Source organism: Symphalangus syndactylus, chromosome 6 (genome assembly GCF_028878055.3).
Source record: "Symphalangus syndactylus isolate Jambi chromosome 6, NHGRI_mSymSyn1-v2.1_pri, whole genome shotgun sequence".
NCBI lineage: Eukaryota > Metazoa > Chordata > Mammalia > Primates > Hylobatidae > Symphalangus > Symphalangus syndactylus.
In genome coordinates, this window is record NC_072428.2 from 64,505,951 (window position 1) to 64,523,957 (window position 18,007).

At 38.3% G+C, this 18,007-nt stretch overlaps 1 protein-coding gene across 21 annotated transcripts in view; it reads right to left on the bottom strand.

Moving 5' to 3' along the window:
* The window catches only part of DLG2 (discs large MAGUK scaffold protein 2), a 2,194,174-nt gene that overhangs the window by 257,272 nt on the left and 1,918,895 nt on the right, over positions 1-18,007 (bottom strand). The gene's annotated exons all lie outside the window — the stretch shown is intronic.

Sequence of the window (18,007 nt, forward strand, 5' to 3'; positions counted from 1 at the left end):
TCTTTGACATGTGAGAAGTGGGCTGCAGGTAGAGGTCCAGCAGGGGCAGAAAAAAAATAGTTCTGAATATATGCAAACATCAGAAACTTTGGGACCTGTGATCATGCCCTAGGTTTCCAAAGCTTATTACAAATAACTGCTTCCAAATGTCTGTCTAGAGAAGACATCTAAAGGGCCCCAATAAAGGCAGATAGGAGCATAAGGATAGATGTCCCCAATATATCAAATGGGTTAAAAAGGATGTAAAGAAGAAAACAAAGCACATCAACCTGCTCTGCTCCAAGTTAAAGTTATTTAGGTCCTGGAACTGGTTTCATCTTTAAAATTGAGATAATAAAACTATGGCACAATTTACATTGGGCTACTCTGCACTTGCAAGAAAGAATGGAGAAGCTTTCTATGTACTGATACATAAAGATCTCCAAGACACAACATTAAGTAAAGAATAATAATAATGGCTGGGCATGGTGGCTCACGCCTGTAATCCCAGCACTTTGGGAGGCCGAGGCGGGCGGATCATGAAGTCAGGAGATCAAGACCATCCTGGCTAGCACAGTGAAGCCCCGTCTCTACTAAAAATACAAAAAAAAAAAAAAAAAAAACAACTAGCCAGGCGTGGTGGTGGGCGCCTGTAGTCCCAGCTACTTGGGAGGCTGAGGCAGGAGAATGGAGTGAACCCAGGAGGTGGAGCCTGCAGTGAGCAGAGATTGCGCCACTGCACTCCAGCCTGGGCGACAGAGCAAGACTCCGTCTTAAAAAAAAAGCATAATAATAATTTAATAATAATAATAATAATACAGAATAGTGTTTATAGAATGCTCCTTTGGTATATAAGAATGGGGCTAAAAATTTATCTGCCTATCTATCTATCTATCTTTCCATGTGTGTATGTATGTATGCATGTATCTGTCTGTCTTTCTATGTATGTATGTATGTATCTATCTGATCTATCCCCCACCACACATGCACACACACACACACACACACAAAATATAGTTTGCTGCATTTGCAAAGGAAACTCCAGAAAGATACACAAAAACCTAAAAATAGTGATTAGCTTTGTGAGATGAATGAGGGCAGGAAAGGAACAAAACTTTTCAATAAATACCTCATAAAAATTAAATATTTAAATTAATTTAAATAATAAAATTAGGATAGCAATTGGTACATACCTTATAAGGTTGTTTTGAGGAGTAAATATAATAATGTATTGAAAGAGCTTACCATGGGGCTTGACACACAGTAAGCATTAACACATATCAGTGAAGATTATCCTCTCTTTTTGAGAAAGAGTGGGAAGGAGCCCTTCCTCGGCCCTAACTTTCTGCTCAAGGGCCAAAGAGAGGTGGACACAAGTTGTAGGAGGCTGGCTGCTGGGGCTCTCATTGAGACTTAAGGAGCAAAGAGGCTATGATAACCTTCTGGTATCTTCCTAGGTCATACAGCTCTATTCCCAGAGATTTGAGAGAAAAAGCCCACTTAGAAATAAAGATGGAGCTTTTACTCAGGAACATGAATACAGTGGATGAAAGACTACAAAATGTAGAAAATCAAAATCGAACACATACCAGATCGATCCATGACTCTGAGAGTTAGAAATGATTTAAAAACAAGAATGTCTTAGAACAAAATGAGAAAAGATGAACAGTTGCCAATGAAATGTTATTTTCTTTCACTGTGTTCCTAAAAAAATTATTCAATGTCCTTAAACAATACATCTTGAGGGATTAATTGAAAATGCCACAATGGAATGAAAATAAAAAAAGCTGGCTCTGAAAAAAACCCTTCATATAGTCACAGAATTAATAATCTACGTTTTTTTTTTTGCTCCATCTGCACTGAAAAGGAAAATTTAATAATTAGATACAAAAGGTAGGAAATTACAATGAATCACAAGTGTTCAGATATTGTAACCCAAACAATTGCTCTAGTAGTGCCTGCTTTACTTAGGGTTATGCTAAGTGGCTGACAAAATAAAGACTAATTCTTTCAGTTTCTTTTGAATTAAAACACAGCATTTGTAACACAGAAAAGCACCATTTTGGGTACTTGTTGGGGAAATCGCACACAACAGGGTGTCTTGGTTTTGTTAGATGCTTCTTTAAGTAGATTCTATAAAAGGAGCAAGCAGGCAGGAGTCCGGGAGATGGTGATGAGGCACCCCCTTTAGGTAGCTGCCATATTGTTAGTTATGGTGGTTGAAAATTCCAGCTCTGAAAGTAGAAAGATCTGAACACAAACTCTATCACTCATTAGTCGAGTAACTTTGGCAAGTTACTTAACTTTGCGGAACTTCAATTTCCCATAGATAAAATTAGGATACATATAATCCCTACCTTATAGGGATTTTATGAGGATCTAAAGAGATAATGTATTTAAGAGCTTAAATATACCTTTCTTAGAACAGTGTCTGGAGTATAGTAGGCATCAGTAAATATTAGCCCTGATCATTAACATCTATCTTTTTATTCATTCATCCATCCATTAAACCATCATTTAGGGGCCACTTCAGGTCAATCTTTGGGTTAAACAAAGGAAATCAAGGAAGAATAAGACATAGTCCTTGTACACAGAAAGCTCTCAGCCCAGTAAGGGAAGATGAAAAAAGAAGGCTATATGGAATTAGGGACTCTATGAAAGAAGTCAACATCAGTTATACCGGGACATACAAAGGAAGTGGTTGATGAGGAAGGAGTATCATAGAGAAGATGATACTTAATGAAAGGCTTGAAAAGGCTTGAAATTTGTGTATATACAAGGCATTCAGGACAAAACAACAGGGAGGGCACAGACACTGGGATAACCAGTCGTGGTAGGGAGGGGAAAGAAGTCTAGTATGGCTGGGTCCCAGAGAACAAGTGAGCCAGCTTGATAGGTAAGCCTGGAGAGGCCTAGGGGCCACATCACATAAGGCTGAGTGTATAAGGAAGTTTCTGTAATTTGGTGTTTAACAAATCAACTTACTTAATTTGAAGTTGAGGAGACAGTCAGCATTGCCCTGCCAGGGAAACATCCTGAGGCTATTCCACATTATTATAGTAGAAAGATAACTTTGTATTTTCTTTGTCAGCTGTATAAGATACCTGCTGAAAGAGTATCTTGCCTGATCTTGCCAGGGACTTACCCCCTTTGCAAACTAAGTGTTGGCTTGGGATCAGGATATCTCAGCAAATTCCCCTTAACTTTCACTTTTTTTTTTCCCTAACATATCTTCTCTTAAACAGGTAGCTCACTTCTGTACAAAAGGATTAACAGTGTCAGTACTGGTTAAAAAAGTGTTTTTTAATGGGGTGTGGTGAAATGACCAGGATATAGACACCTACAGTTTCAAATGTCTTCTGCTACTTAACAATGGTGTGAACTTGGACAATTTTTTACCTTTATAAATCTCAATGTCCTTATCTACAAAAAGGTAGGTTGTAGCTTATCTCACGGGGTGTTGAGAGGAGCAAATGTAGTAATTAATGCTAAGTATCTACTATCAAGACTGACACAGTTCTACAAACGGTAGCTGTCATTATTGCCCATGAAGGTAAAGTAGGTGATTTACATGGCAGGCTTGGGAGAAAGAAATGAGTCTGTTGGGGAAGAAGAAAGCCAGGTTTGTTTGGAGGCAGAGGAAGCTAGGGCACCTTGCACTGCTAAATTATGCCATGTTCTTACTGGGACTGGGCCCAAAGAAAGCTCTAATTCCTGTGTGTTGATTGAAACTGAGGCTGATGACACCGATCTGTCTCTCCCTGGTGCTCATGAAAATTCTTCCTACCTAGCCTGAGATTCATGGACAGATAAGGGCTAACCAAAGCACTTTCTTTTAAAAGTTTCAAGTCACTTAAGGTCTCTAGAGTTGGGGCAGAAAGAGATGCTAATAGTGAAACTTGCTAAATACAGCAATTTTTCTGCAGTCCATACAAATTTTATTAGTTAAGGAGGTGATGGGAAGAAAGCAAATATACTCTGTTGGTAAGGAATTACAGTTCTTCCGAAAAGCACTGTAAATGATAACATAATGATCCATCAATCCAGTCCCCAGTGGGGAAAATATATTATCCTCTATGGTACATCTGTGCTGTTCCAGCGTTTCACAGACAAGATTGAACTCTCACATAACCCCAGGAAAGCCACATGCTCTTGCCTTTTAACCCAGTATCTTTAACTGGTTAAAGCCTATTTCCTCTGTAGCTCATCTCTGTAGTTCACAAATATGTTTATAATAAAGGTCACCTACAATGGAGTATAAAGGGAATCTCTCTGAACATATCACACCAATTCTATAATCTGGATCCTGTAAACCTACTGATGAAAAAAAGTGACAAAGAAACAAAATGGGACTTTATTAACCTAGGTTCTTGAATTGTAATGTTTAATGCCAAGCATTAATGGAATAGTACACATAAAAATTTCAACAAACGGCCAGGCTCGGTGGCTAATGCCTGTAATCCCAGCACTTAGGGAGGCCGAGGCAGGTGGATCACCTGAGGTTGGGAGTTAGAGACCAGCCTGACCAACATGGAGAACACCCGTCTCTACTAAAAATACATTAGCCAGGTGTGGTGGTGCATGTCTGTAATCCCAGCTACTCGGGAGGATGAGACAGGAGAATTGCTTGAACCTGGGAGGCGGAGGTTGCAGTGAGCCGCGATAGCGCCACTGCACTCCAGCCTGGGCAACAAGAGTGAAACTCCGTCTCAAAAAAAAAAAAAAAAAAAAAAAAATTCAACAAAAACAAAAGTTTTCTTTACATTTCAAATAATTGTTTTTCATGCCAATTATCTTGAGAAGCTTTGGTTTTTAGATGAGAGCTCTGAAAGATCATATAAATAACCCATAACAAGCTAACCTAATACTCATCATGACTGTTATTTACAGTAATGAAAAATCAGAAACAACCTAAAAGTTTAATAATGGTAAATAGGCTAAGTCAATAGTGTCACATCCCTATAATGGAATCTTAGATCTCTTTTAAAATTTACTTTTACAAAAGAAAAAAAAGTATGGACATGAAGAAGTGCCCACAAAACATTGTTAAATGAAAAAGGAGGTATTAACTACCGTAACTACCATATATAATACAATTACAATTTTATAGGATGCAGAAAATAAATGGCAAGGACCTACAACAAAATCAATAGTTATTTTTTATCATTTTATTTTTTATAATTAAAAAAATCCCAACAAAATATCCTTTTAAGATATTTAACTTTATAAGTAAAAGCTTGGCAGGCTGTGGAAGCATAAAAAAGAATGCATCTGAAAACATGAAAAACTTTGTCTGCATGAAAAATGTTTGTAACATATTTTAGATGACATTGTTAAATGCTTATGCTGCAATGTAACTAAAATGAACCAGGGTGGTAAGTTGTACATATAATATAACCTCCCTTATGTATTTCATAAACAGAAATGGTACTAAAATGAGACAAAAACAGAAACCAGTGGTTGCCTCTGGATAGTAGAAATTATTGCTTAGTTCTTCAATTGTTTTTTTAAACATGCTTCTGTATTTTGCAGTTTCAACAATAAACATGTAATACCATTATAATTGAAGAATAGTTTTTGTTTTTTCTTTTTTTTTTTTTTAAATATATAATTTGACCAGGCGAGGTGGCTCATACCTATAATCTTAGCATTTTGGGAGGCTGAGGCGGGTGGATCACCTGAGGTCAGGAGTTTGAGACCAGCCTGGCCAACATGGTGAAACTGTGTCTCTACTAAAAAAAAAAAAAAAAAATTAGCATGGCGTGGTGGCACAGGCCTGTTATTCCAGCTACTTGGGAGGCTGAGGCAGGAGAATCACTTGAACCCGGAAGGCAGAGGTGTCAGTGAGCCGAGATCACACCACTGCACTCCAGCCTGGGCGACAGAGCGAGACTCCATCTCAAAAATAAAATAAAATAAAATAAAATAAAATAAAATAAAATAAAATATAAAATAAAGATATAATTCATCAGGAAAAAAACTGAATATAACCTTAAAGTCACTGAAATATTAAGTTATTCAGACTAAACTTCTGGGTATTACGCTTACTACCTGGGTGACAGAATCATTTGTATCCCAAATCTCAGCATAATGCAATACACCCATGTAACAAACTTGCACAAATATACCTCTTAAATCTAAAATAAAAGTTGAAATTATAAAAATAAAGGCGTTAATTTATTTAATTAAAAAATAAAGCATAGACATGAACAGGAATGTGATACACCTAACTTGTACTTGCCCTTTGTACTTTCTGAATGCAGGTAGGAATTAGCTGCAGCTCTGTTTCCTCTGCATATTTTCACTTATTAAAAGAGTTCTAAACTTCTCTTCTCCAGGCTAAATCTTCAATGTAAAAAAATTATCTTGGAATTAAGACATGTGATTGCTTAAAAATCAACTTGTATGTTATTATCAAGTAAACTTTTATTCTCTGGAATCCTCAGAGAAAATAAGTATCTTTCTGAATATTTGAATTTTCCATATAGCTGAAGATTAAGACTTCAAATGAAGCGAGTTAAATTGATTACTTTTGCAGATTACTTTACTTTTTAAAACATCATTATTATATACTTGCCTCAACTCCAAAATAATATGCTAGATATAATAGGTTTTTAAACTGATGACTTGAAACTATCATTATGAAGATCTGTTATTGTGATAATAAAACATCAAGTAGTTCTTAATAAATAAACTTCTAACCCTTTAAATTCAAATCTACTTTACTTTCCATGTTGCTAACATTTAAAAAACACAACATAAATCCAAGAATATAATCCTATATCAATTAAAGTAGAAACATTAACAGTTTCTACTTAATTCCATTATTTTATTTTTTAAAGTATGCCATAAAAGATTCACAGATTCCCTAGCAATGAATTCTCTTTGTGAAAAAACCACATAGACTCAAAAGCATATGAAGGCTTATTTTGTATGGCTCTTGGAAAGGTAGATCTAATGCCTGGAAGGCAAAAGACAATAGATTTGCAGTCATTGCGAGCACCAACAAAAGTTTCAACTTCACAATTAAACATTTTAAAACCAGGCTGGGCGTGGTGGCTCATGCCTGTAATCCCAGCACTTTGGGAGGCCAAGGCTGGCGGACCATAAGGTCAGGAGATGGAGACCATCCTGGCCAACATGGTGAAACCCCGTTTCTACTAAAAATACAAAAAATTAGCTGGGTGTGGTGGCGGGTGCCTGTAGTCCCAGCTACTCAGGAGGCTGAGGCAGGAGAATCGCTTGAACCCAGGAGGCGGAGGTTGCAGTGAGCTGAGATCTCGCCACTGCACTCCAGCCTGGGTGACAGAGCAAGACTGTCTAAAAAACAAATAAACAAAAATTTTAAAACCAACAAAATTTTTACTTAAAAATTTATTTGACAATATTTATTAAGCTCCTATTCCATGTTGTTAGGTATTGTTCTAGGTGCCAGGGACTTGTGTTTAGTGCCTAGACATGGTACTGGAGACAGCACACTCCTTTCATAGGACATGTTAAGGCAGCGGCTGAATGACCACTTGGCAAAGATATTATAGGGGGAATCCAAATATGCAATAACCCCCAACTCCTATGATTCTCATCCTGTCCAACCGCGCTTCCATAATCCCCAGGAAAGCAGAGCTTGAATCAAAAGTTTGCAGTAATATATTCAGAGGCTCACATGTGATAGTTCGTTTTGAGCAGTGATCCTGGGAAGAGGAATGAGGAAGCAGGGAGACTCTCCCACCAGGACCTTCTGAGGAGCATACACAATGCAATTCAGAACTATCTATGCAGGGGGTGGAAGAGAGCCTCTACCCACCAGTTCCCGTCCTCTCCAATTGTCGAGAGTTGCCACATGCGATGCCAACTCCCTTGCACGTCCAGTTTTGTGCATGCCAGAGTGGCGAGTGGGCTCTCGGGTAGAAAGCAGAGATAGGTGTGGCAGCTAAGGCAAGGTGGTGTCAGTTACACCTGTATGAAGCTGATTGCTACAGCAATGCCTCCAGTTAGTTTGGCAGAAAAAATGCAAGACTGAGTGCAAGAAGTGACAACACCTTTAAGATTCTTCTAACCCATATGAGGTCATGATAACAACAAAAGTAATTAACATTTATCATCAAGCAAGTATAGATACTTTCCATACATTTTATCAGTTAATTCTTAAAATCAGCTCCATGAAGTAGGTCATACTTTTCTCTCTATTTATATATACTTTTATCTCTATTTCAAATATGAGAAAATAGCTTTCTAGAACTAAGTGGTCTGCCTGAGGTCATCAATAAATGGAGAACAAAAGATGAGGCTGAAGGACTGGCTGCAGAGCCCTAAAACAACACTGACTCCCCCAGTGCCTATAAGCATCCAAACTTCTCCTATATAGGAAAACAGAAATAGGAATCAGTTGCCCTTAGGAGTTCCTGTTTCTGTATCTGTCTCTGATCAGAGTTTCCTGAAGGTAGAGATTGTGCCTTATTCCTGAATTATATCCAGTACCATGCAGTGCATGACATATAACAAGTGCACACTGTTTGGCCGGGCTCAGTGGCTTACGCCTATAATCCCAGCACTTTGGGAGGCTGAGGGGGGCAGATCACCTGAGGTCAGGAGTTCAAGACCAGCCTGGCTAACATGGTGAAAACCCATCTCTACTAAAAATACAAAAAATTGTGGGGTGTTGTGGCGCACACCTGTACTCCCAGCTACTCAGGAGGCTGAGGCAAGAGAATCGTTTGAACCTGGGAGGCAGAGGTTGCAGTGAGCCGAGGTCACGCCGCTGCACTTCAGCCTGGGCAACAGAGTGAGACTCGGTCTCAACAACAACAGTAACAACAGCAATAACAAAAACACAAACAAACAAGTGCACAATGCTTTTGAGATTGGTTGTCTGTTCCCCCTCAGTGCACTCATGGTTCTTGAAAGCAGGGAGCCTGTCTTAATCATCTTTATATCCCAGCACCCAGCACACATAGTTCAATGTTTGCTTGCCCTAACAGAATAAAATTTTCCAGAAGGCAGAATGCATAGGGTTAAAAATGTGCAGTTTCTGTCATATGGGCCTGTGTTAGAGTCCCACCTTTGATACTTCGACTAGTTATATGATCTTGAGCAAACTATGTAATAGTCTTTTAAATCCAGAGCTTCCTCATTTGCAAAAAAAGCATGACACTAATTGTATTCCATCATAAGGTTGTGGTGATGATTACATGAAATTTATGTAAAAGCTCTTATCATTAATACTTGGCACATGGCAATCTTGCAATAAATATTAGATATTATGATAATTGTTGGAAATTTATTCTGTGTTACATTTAAAGTTTCTAAACTAGATCCAAAACATTTAGAATGTTCACAGTGGCACAAATGGGAAAATCTCTAGAACCCAAAGTACCTAGGAAACAGATAGTACCTGTACACAGTGATGCTCAATAAATATTTGTTGAATGTTAGATAAAAAACAATGAGCCATGTTTGCTTTTGGCATGAATCACCAGCACAAATGTGGAAAATATAAAAATATAATACAGGTTGCTATTTAACACCTGACAGGAAGGAAGTATTAGTAGCCCAAGATCTGACTGTAAACAAAGAGGAGAAACAGCTATATAACCTATGGGCATAGTGGGTATTCTCTTTGGATCATGAGAGAAAGACTTGGTTTGCATTCCAGCTCTGCCACTTATTTACTAGTTGAGTGATCTTGGACAAATTATTTCCTGTGTAAATCTGTTTTTCATAATCTCTAGTATGAGGCTGCTGGTGCCCGTTTCCCTGACTTTACTTGACGATTTATTAGGGGAACAAGCAGAGTCCCCTGTATATGGTATGTACTCAATCGCTGTTTGTTCTCTTTCCCTCTTATAGGTAAGAGACAAGTGTGAGTCGTGGGGTAGCTGCCAATAATATTCATTCAGGCCCCCTTCTTAATCATGCAATTCATCAAGAAAGAATCTTTTTGAGAGGAAAAAAATAAAAGTCTCAAATCAGAATGCCTAGGACAAAATTTTACAGTGTGTGTGTGTGTGTGTGTATGTGTGTATATATGTACATATATATATACACACATATATACAAAGTTATATATATTATATATACATATATATTTTATATATACACATATATATTTTATACATATATATACACACACACATATATATAACTTTATTTTTTTCAACGAGATTGCTCATTAAGCAAGAAACCACATTGTAAAGTTCAGCTCCACCTTAGTTTGCTTTCTGGCCAACTAATCTGGGCAGACTTTTAAAATCACACTGGCTGGAAGGTGAATACAGTGTTTCATTACAATCGTTACATTTACCACCCTAGTGTTGATGATATTCTCTAGGCTGCCTGTGATGCTTAGTGGCTGAGCGGCAAGTCAGAAGTTTAATTTAGCTTTCTGAGCATCTGCAGGTTTTGTTTTCAACAAAGAATTTCAGGTTACATAACCGCCTTGGCTTGTTTCAGAAGGTGAACCTTGATTCTTCAAATTAACTATTGATAAAGGTCTTCAGAAGCAGAACTTGGTGTATCTGGAAGTGATCTTCCCCAAGTCATTTGGAAAGTAACAATGGCACTTGACCCTCCTGGTTACTTAGCAAAAGAAGGCAGGAGAAAGAAGATTCTAAGCATAAGTAGGTGATCATTGAAAGGGCAGACAGAGCCTCTAAAAATCAGGTTAGGCCTTCTTTTCCCAACCCTTTCTAGCTTTACCCTCTTGCTGTCCACACTCCACTGGATAGGTCTGTTTCACTGTTGTGGGTGAGCATTTTGTGAAAGATTTTAGAAAAAGCAAAGGAGAAAATGTACATGAAAACAGGGTTCCTGGGATCATATGAAAACAAAGGAGAGAGGAATATGAGGTGGGTACACTGTCCTGAACTATTTCATTTAACGCATGTGAAATGTGGATGGAATGAAGCCCAGCCCAGCACATAAGGTACTTTTTTTTTGTAATTTATTTTTATTTTTTAATTTTGAGACTGAGTGTTATTCTGTTGCCCAGGCTGGAGTGCAGTGGCACCATCTCGGCTCACTGCAACCTCCGCCTCCTGGATTCAAGCAATTCTCCTGCCTCAGCCTCCCAAGTAGCTTGGACTACAGGTACCTGCCACCATGCCTGGCTAATTTTTCTATTTTTAATAGAGACAGGGTTTCACTATGTTGGCCAGGTTGGTCTTGAACTTCTGATCTCAAGTGGTCCACCCCCACTCGGCCTCCCAAATGCGGGATTATAGGCATGAGCCACCTTGCCCGGCCAGATACTTTCCATCCTCTCAAGAGGAAGACACAAGAAGCGGACAATTTCAGTATAAGATAGTGAGTGCCAAGATGGACAATTCTTAGGAACACAGAGCAGGGGTATCAGAAAGACAGAAGAGGATAATCAGAGACTAACAACAATATATAGTTCATATAACATGTTTCTATTTGCAGATGTGGATGGCATAACCAAAGCTTGAAACGGGTACAAGGACATTCATGTAGTTAGTAGGACATGAGAGACATTCAGAGTTTACTCTTGTAAATACAATTGAAATAAATTTTCTGACTCCAGGTCCTATGTACTTTTCTAGTAGTGACAAGAAGCTGAGGGCAGGTGGAATGGGTTCATATAAATATACTCCAGAATAAAAAAGGTAAATGTAATATTATAAAGTGTTATAGTAATATAAATATGTTAATAACAATCATTTGTAATACTAATAAATGTAACCAATTTTCATGGAGCACTAACTGTATACAAGGACTGTATTAAACTCTTAACATGAGCTATCTCATTTATTCTCACAGCCCCTTTGACAAATGTAAAGCCTGATACTTGGTTAGATGACACACCTAAGGTTCCACATAACCAGAGCCTGACTATAAAACCATAGCCTCAACAGTCATCAACTCCTTTATTGAACTGTGCATTCAAAGAATGCAATTCAAAATTAGATACACATTCCTTCTTGCCTTGTGCACACATAGAGAACTAGATAAAGAAGATGACAACTCAGCAAAGGCCAAAATGTCACCGATAAGCTGTTTAAAGTGACAATCACATGGGATAGGGTGTATAGATGCTATGACCACTCTGCTCAGCAGAGGCACTACACTGCTGAAGGTTAGTTAGACAGATAAGTAGCTTCCCAGCATTTCCCCTCACTTGGATGCCTCTGTGGTGTCATTTGCTACAAAAGGAGGTCTTCTCGGGTAATGGGATGACGTCCATCTGTGACTTGACGTCAATTGAGTCATTGGACTGTCGTCATATGGCAAGCACCTCAGTGCAGATCAAGTTCACCCTGTGGGAACCCTGCAAGTTTCCTGGTGAGTTTTATATTTATTCTGAAGTAACGCACTTGGCATCTCAGGCTGACTAATATCTACGTGTGACCAAGATAACTACTCAGCTAGCCAGCATTCACAGTTGTAAGAAAAGTTACAGGCAGAAAAATGTAACTGAACACTCAGATGAAGGCCACTGTGCAAGTATCATGTCTAGACTCCAGTCTAAGTGTGTGGGTGTTTCCATCGCCTGTCTTTTTATTATGGTTTACAGGGAGCCTTGCTAATCAAAGCATGCTCCATGGGCCAAAGCAGGAGTACCAGGTCACCTGAGAGCTTGCTATAATCATTTTAGACCTTGGGGAAGCATGTACATATTTTTTAAGAGTTTATTTTTTACTAAGCCCAACATCAAATTATTAGAGAAATGCAAATCAGAACCACAATGAGATACTATCTCATGCAAGTCAGAATAGCTGTTATTAAAAAGTCAAAAAGGAAAAACAAACAAACAAACAAAAAACAGATCTTGGTGAGGTTGCAGGAAAAAAGCTGCATTTACACTGTTGGTGGGAGTGTAAGTAAGTCCAACCATTGTGGAAGACAGTGTAGTGATTCCTCAAATACCTAGAGGCCGAAACACCATTTGGCCCAGCAATCCTATTACTGGGTATATACCTAAAGGAATATAAGTCATTCTATTATAAAGATACATGCACATGTATGTTCACTGCAGCACTATTCACAATAGTAAAGACATGGAATCAACCTAAATGCCCATCAATGATAGACTGGATAAAGAAAATGTGGTACATATACACAATGGAATACCACGTAGTCATAAAAAGGATCAAGATTGGCTGGGCGTGGTGGCTCACACCTGTAATCCTAGCACTTGGGAGGCCGAGGCAGGTGGATCACCTGAGATCAGGAGTTTGAGACCAGCCTGGCCAACATGGTGAAATTCCCCTCTACTAAAAATACAAAAAATTAGCCCGGTGTGGTGTCGCGTGCCTGTAATCCCAGCTACTTGGGAGGCTGAGGTGGGAGAATTACTTGAACCTGTAGGGCAGAGGTTGCAGTGAGCTGAGGTCATGCCACTTCACTCCAGCCTGGGCAAGAGAACATAACTCTGTCTCAAAAAAAAAAAAAAAAAAAAAAAAAGGATGAAGATTCTGCCCTTTGCAGGGACACGGATGGAGTTGGATGCCATTATCCTCAGCAAACTAACACAGGAACAGAAAACTGAACACTGAATATTCTCACTTATAAGTGGGAGCTGAATGATGAGAATACATGGACACACAGTGGGAAGCAACACACACTGGGGGCTGTCAGTGGGGATAGGGGGACGGAGAGCATCAGGAAGAACAGCTAATGGATGCTAGGCTTAATACCTAGGTGATGGGATGATCTGTGTAGCAAATCACCATGGCACAAGTTTACCTGTGTAATAAACCTGCACATCCTGCACATGTACCCTGGAACTTAAAAAAAAGTTGAAGAAAATAGAAAGAAAAGAAAAAAAAATTTATTTTTTACTAAATATTTGTTTAATTGCAAACTGAGTTAATATATAAAAAGGAAAAGATAAATGAATACACTAGGCAGATTATCATACTAGTTACACAATGCTTTCACATGTTTTTCTCCTTTAATCTTTTAAAAACCCTTAAAATCTTATCTGTCTTCTTACTGATAAATAAATTGTCTGAAGAAGGTAAAAAGACCTCATCACTGGGGAAGAATTTGAACCTAGGCATTCCAGCTCTAGATTCCAAAATTTTCCCCATAAGTTACACTACCTCATTAAAGGAATTTAGAAGGCTGCTTTAATTTGGAGTAGTCAAAAAAGGAAAAACTTGAACTGAGATTTGAAGAATGGGTGAGGTTTGCATAAAAGAGAGATTTCCAGAGTAGAAGAACATCAAAAACACAAATACTTGGAGAATGGCAAGAGAAAGTATTTTTCAGGAGAAGGCTAAAGAAAATATTGAAATGTAGGGGGTTCATGTTCCTGCGTGAGCAGCAGGAGGGAAAAATAAAATGATGATGAAAACCCGATCATGGAAGGCCTTGAAAGCTACAGGGCAGAGAGTTGGGCTACTTGGAAACTCAGGGAAAGAGTGACATAAAGAATATATTTTCAGAAGATAAATTATTCCAATTTGGTTCATTAAGTTTTTATTGTAGATTTTAATATGCAACGGAAAATGTGCTTTTAAAATGAGAGATGAATAAATTCCAAAAAGTACTTTAGAAAACTCTCTTCACACTACTGCACTGTGGCAATTGCACCATCTGTAATTCTGCACCTGCTTCGTCAACTGCTGGCTGTATTTCAGGAGACCTGACTTCACTGTTTTCTGACTGAGGCATACAGCACTTGCCAGAGTACTTGAGAATGTGCAAGGATGAAGAGAGCATTGGCTAGGAACACAGATGTCTTTTCAGCAGAGAATTAGGTGGATGATTCATCTCTAGAGTAGCAGAAGTGTGAAGTAAGTGAAGTTGCTAGAGTGGGTCTGAAAATATACTATTGGGTCAATGTTGTGCAAGTGGGACATGTTTTTCTACCAAGGGTCACATACATAAAACAACTTGATTCCAAAGCAACTGTTTTTTTCTTAACAAAACAGAAACAGTTGGTTGCTGTTTAAGAATAGAAACTACAAATGTAACTAAAATAAACTTTAAAATGTCAGTTTAATATTATGTGAAGATTAAAAAAGAGAGAAAAGGAGTATTTCTAAAGGGGAAACAATTGAGGAAGAAGAGAGTAAAATGTAGGCAAATGCAGAGGAAATGGGGAGAAAAGATAAAGAAAAAGAGGAAAAGAAGGCATGGTGGGGAGACACTTAAGTGAGGGTTATCAAGCTTTTTAATGTGCATTATCTACTTTAATAATGATCTGATTCCATATGGTAGATAGTATACCCATTTCATAGATAAGAAAACTGATACTATTAGAGATTAAGTAATCTGTCTAAGATCACACAGATAAATAGTAGAGCTGGAATTGAAACATTCAATTCATTTGAATCTCAGGATGTACTGAAGTGAATGTCAGTCAGAGAAGCCATACTAGGCTACTTAACCTCTCTAATATTAACATGTGCTTCCTCATCTGAAAGATGAGTAGCATTTCTAAAGCTGCTGGATACAGTAAGCTCCATAGTAACAGCTATCATTACAGGAGCCCTTTGAGAGGATCACTTAACTCACTACTGATAACTATAATTTGTTTTATTATTATAATACTTTAAGCTCTGGGGTACATGTGCACAACATGCAGGTTTGTTACATAGGTATACATGTGCCACGTTGGTGGGAGTGTAAATTAGCTCAACCATTGTGGAAGACAGTGTGTCGATTCCTCAAAGATCTAGAACAAGAAATGCCATTTGAACCAGCAATCCCATTACTGGGTATATACCCAAAGGATTATAAATCATTCTACGATAAAGACACATGCACATGTATGTTTACTGCAGCACTGTTCACAATAGCAAAGTCTTGGGACCAACCCAAATCCAGTCAATGATAGACTGGATAAAGAAAATGTGGCACAGATACACCATGGAATACTATGCAACCATTAAAAAGGATGAGTTCATGTCCTTTGCAAGGACATGGATGAAACTGATAACTACAATTTTAACTCCTTCCCTCTGGTCTCAAGTCTGAGGATCAAAAGCTCACAAGAGTTCTGGGAAAGAATCCTCAAATCCACCAGGCACCAAACATTCCATATACTGAATCAAGAATATCTTCTCCATATATGCCCTACTAGATATTAAATATACATAGATTGCACTGTGAATAATTAATTTGTTTAATTTGATGTATCATTCTATCATTCACCATTATCTTTATCAACAGAATCTAAAAGTACCACCATTCTGAAGTAGTAAAAAAGGGATTCCTTGCATTCAAAACCTGGGAACGACTATGAGTATAATCTTAGAGTTTTCCACACTGAAGAGGCAAGAGAGCAGCTAGCTGAGGCCTATACCTGCCATCTCCAACTTTGAGGCAAATGATCCCCACCCTTGTCTTCTTAATGACTGTCCTTTGTTCATAGCAGACAGATGTGATTTTTTTCTAATGGCAAAATTGATCTTGTCCCTTTCCTGCTTAAAACCACTTAACTGGTTACTACCTTCAGACTAGAAATCAAACTCCAACTGGGCATAATGATTGTTCCGTGATCCTTCTCCGATCTGGGTCCTCCCTAACAATCCAGGCCCGACCAGATACTCATCTAAGCTCCTGCCTATTGAACTATTTTCACTTCCTAGGACAAGCTGAGAGCTCCCTTTCGCTGTCCTACTTTTCTACTTACTGTTCCTTCTCCTTTCCACTCTTCAGGGTTGACTTCTCAATATTTCACACCTCAGCTTTGACATTTCTTCTTCCAGGAGGCCTTTTCTGATCATCTCATTAGGCTGAGTTAAGCATTCCTCACCAAGGAGCCTATAAGACCCCCATATTATTGATTACATTGATTATATTGCATTTTGATTGCCCCCAAACTGGATTCTAAGCTCTATGAGGATGGAGATCATGTTTGATTTGTCCTCCAATGTCTACCATGCCTGGCACATAACATAGCAGGTCCTCAATAAAGATCTGCTTAGTACATTTAAAACTCCATGAGCATCCTATCTCCAAAGGTCAGGGAAACACGTGTTTTTTCTTGTTTAGTTTTCTTCTTTATGGTTTATTTTGATTTTCTGCAGAAGAAAACCACACATCAATAAATCTATTTCCTACTTAAAACCATTAAGTTACAGCTTCAAGCACAGAGACTAGAGAATGGGAGGGAGCCAGCAGCCCTGGCAGCCAGTCCTGGGGTTCTTGGCCAGGTGTCTTACCCTCAGGCCCTGGCTTTTCCTACTTAACCAGTGGAATTAATATCAGTTGCTTGTTTTTCATTTCTACAAGAACTTCAGGGTCCCTCAGTAAGTTTTATAGAACTAGTGATAAAAATTTATAGCTCAATGGTGTTGCTTTAGATGCACTGTGTTTTAACATGGGGATTTATCTATGCTTGGGGATATACAAACTGTTTTAAATCCTCTCCAAATGCTCTTCAAAGTGTATCCCAAAAAAAGTATTAGGTCACTGTCACAGATTATACCCATTTTGCAGATAGAAACCAAAGATCGAGAGGTCAAGGGATGATTTCCTTTGGATCACATAATAGAATGTTTTGGAAAAGAGATTTTTTTGTTTTGGCCCATCATACAGACTTTTCTCACATAATCTTCAATGCTTTAATGTATTTGGTTTCTTATAAGTCTTTCTTTTACTAGACTTTAAGCTCCTTGCAGGCAGGGACTAGATCTTATTTTTCTTTCTGTTTTTAGCTTAGAACCTGGAATTGTGTAGGCATGCAAAAAATGTTACTGAAATGTTTGCCCAGCTCTTAGAAATGCTCTACCAACCATGCTCTTAGCCTTACTGTCATGAAAGCATCCTGTCTTGTGATTTACTGAAATCTCAGCTTTAAAAGGAACTTAAATATTACCCTCCACCTCCCCACTCCTGATTGTAATAACATCATACTCTACTTAAACTTCTTCAGTAAATTGGAGCTCCTGTCTTTTCAAGAACGTACAGTGTACCTCTCACTATCTAGGAAAAAGTCTTAGATTTTTCCTTTGAAGCTACAGAGAACATGATTTGCACATACTTAGCTCCCTAAAAAATGACCACCAATACAAATTAAAAAGCAACACTATACAATTTTAAATTTAAATCTTAATTC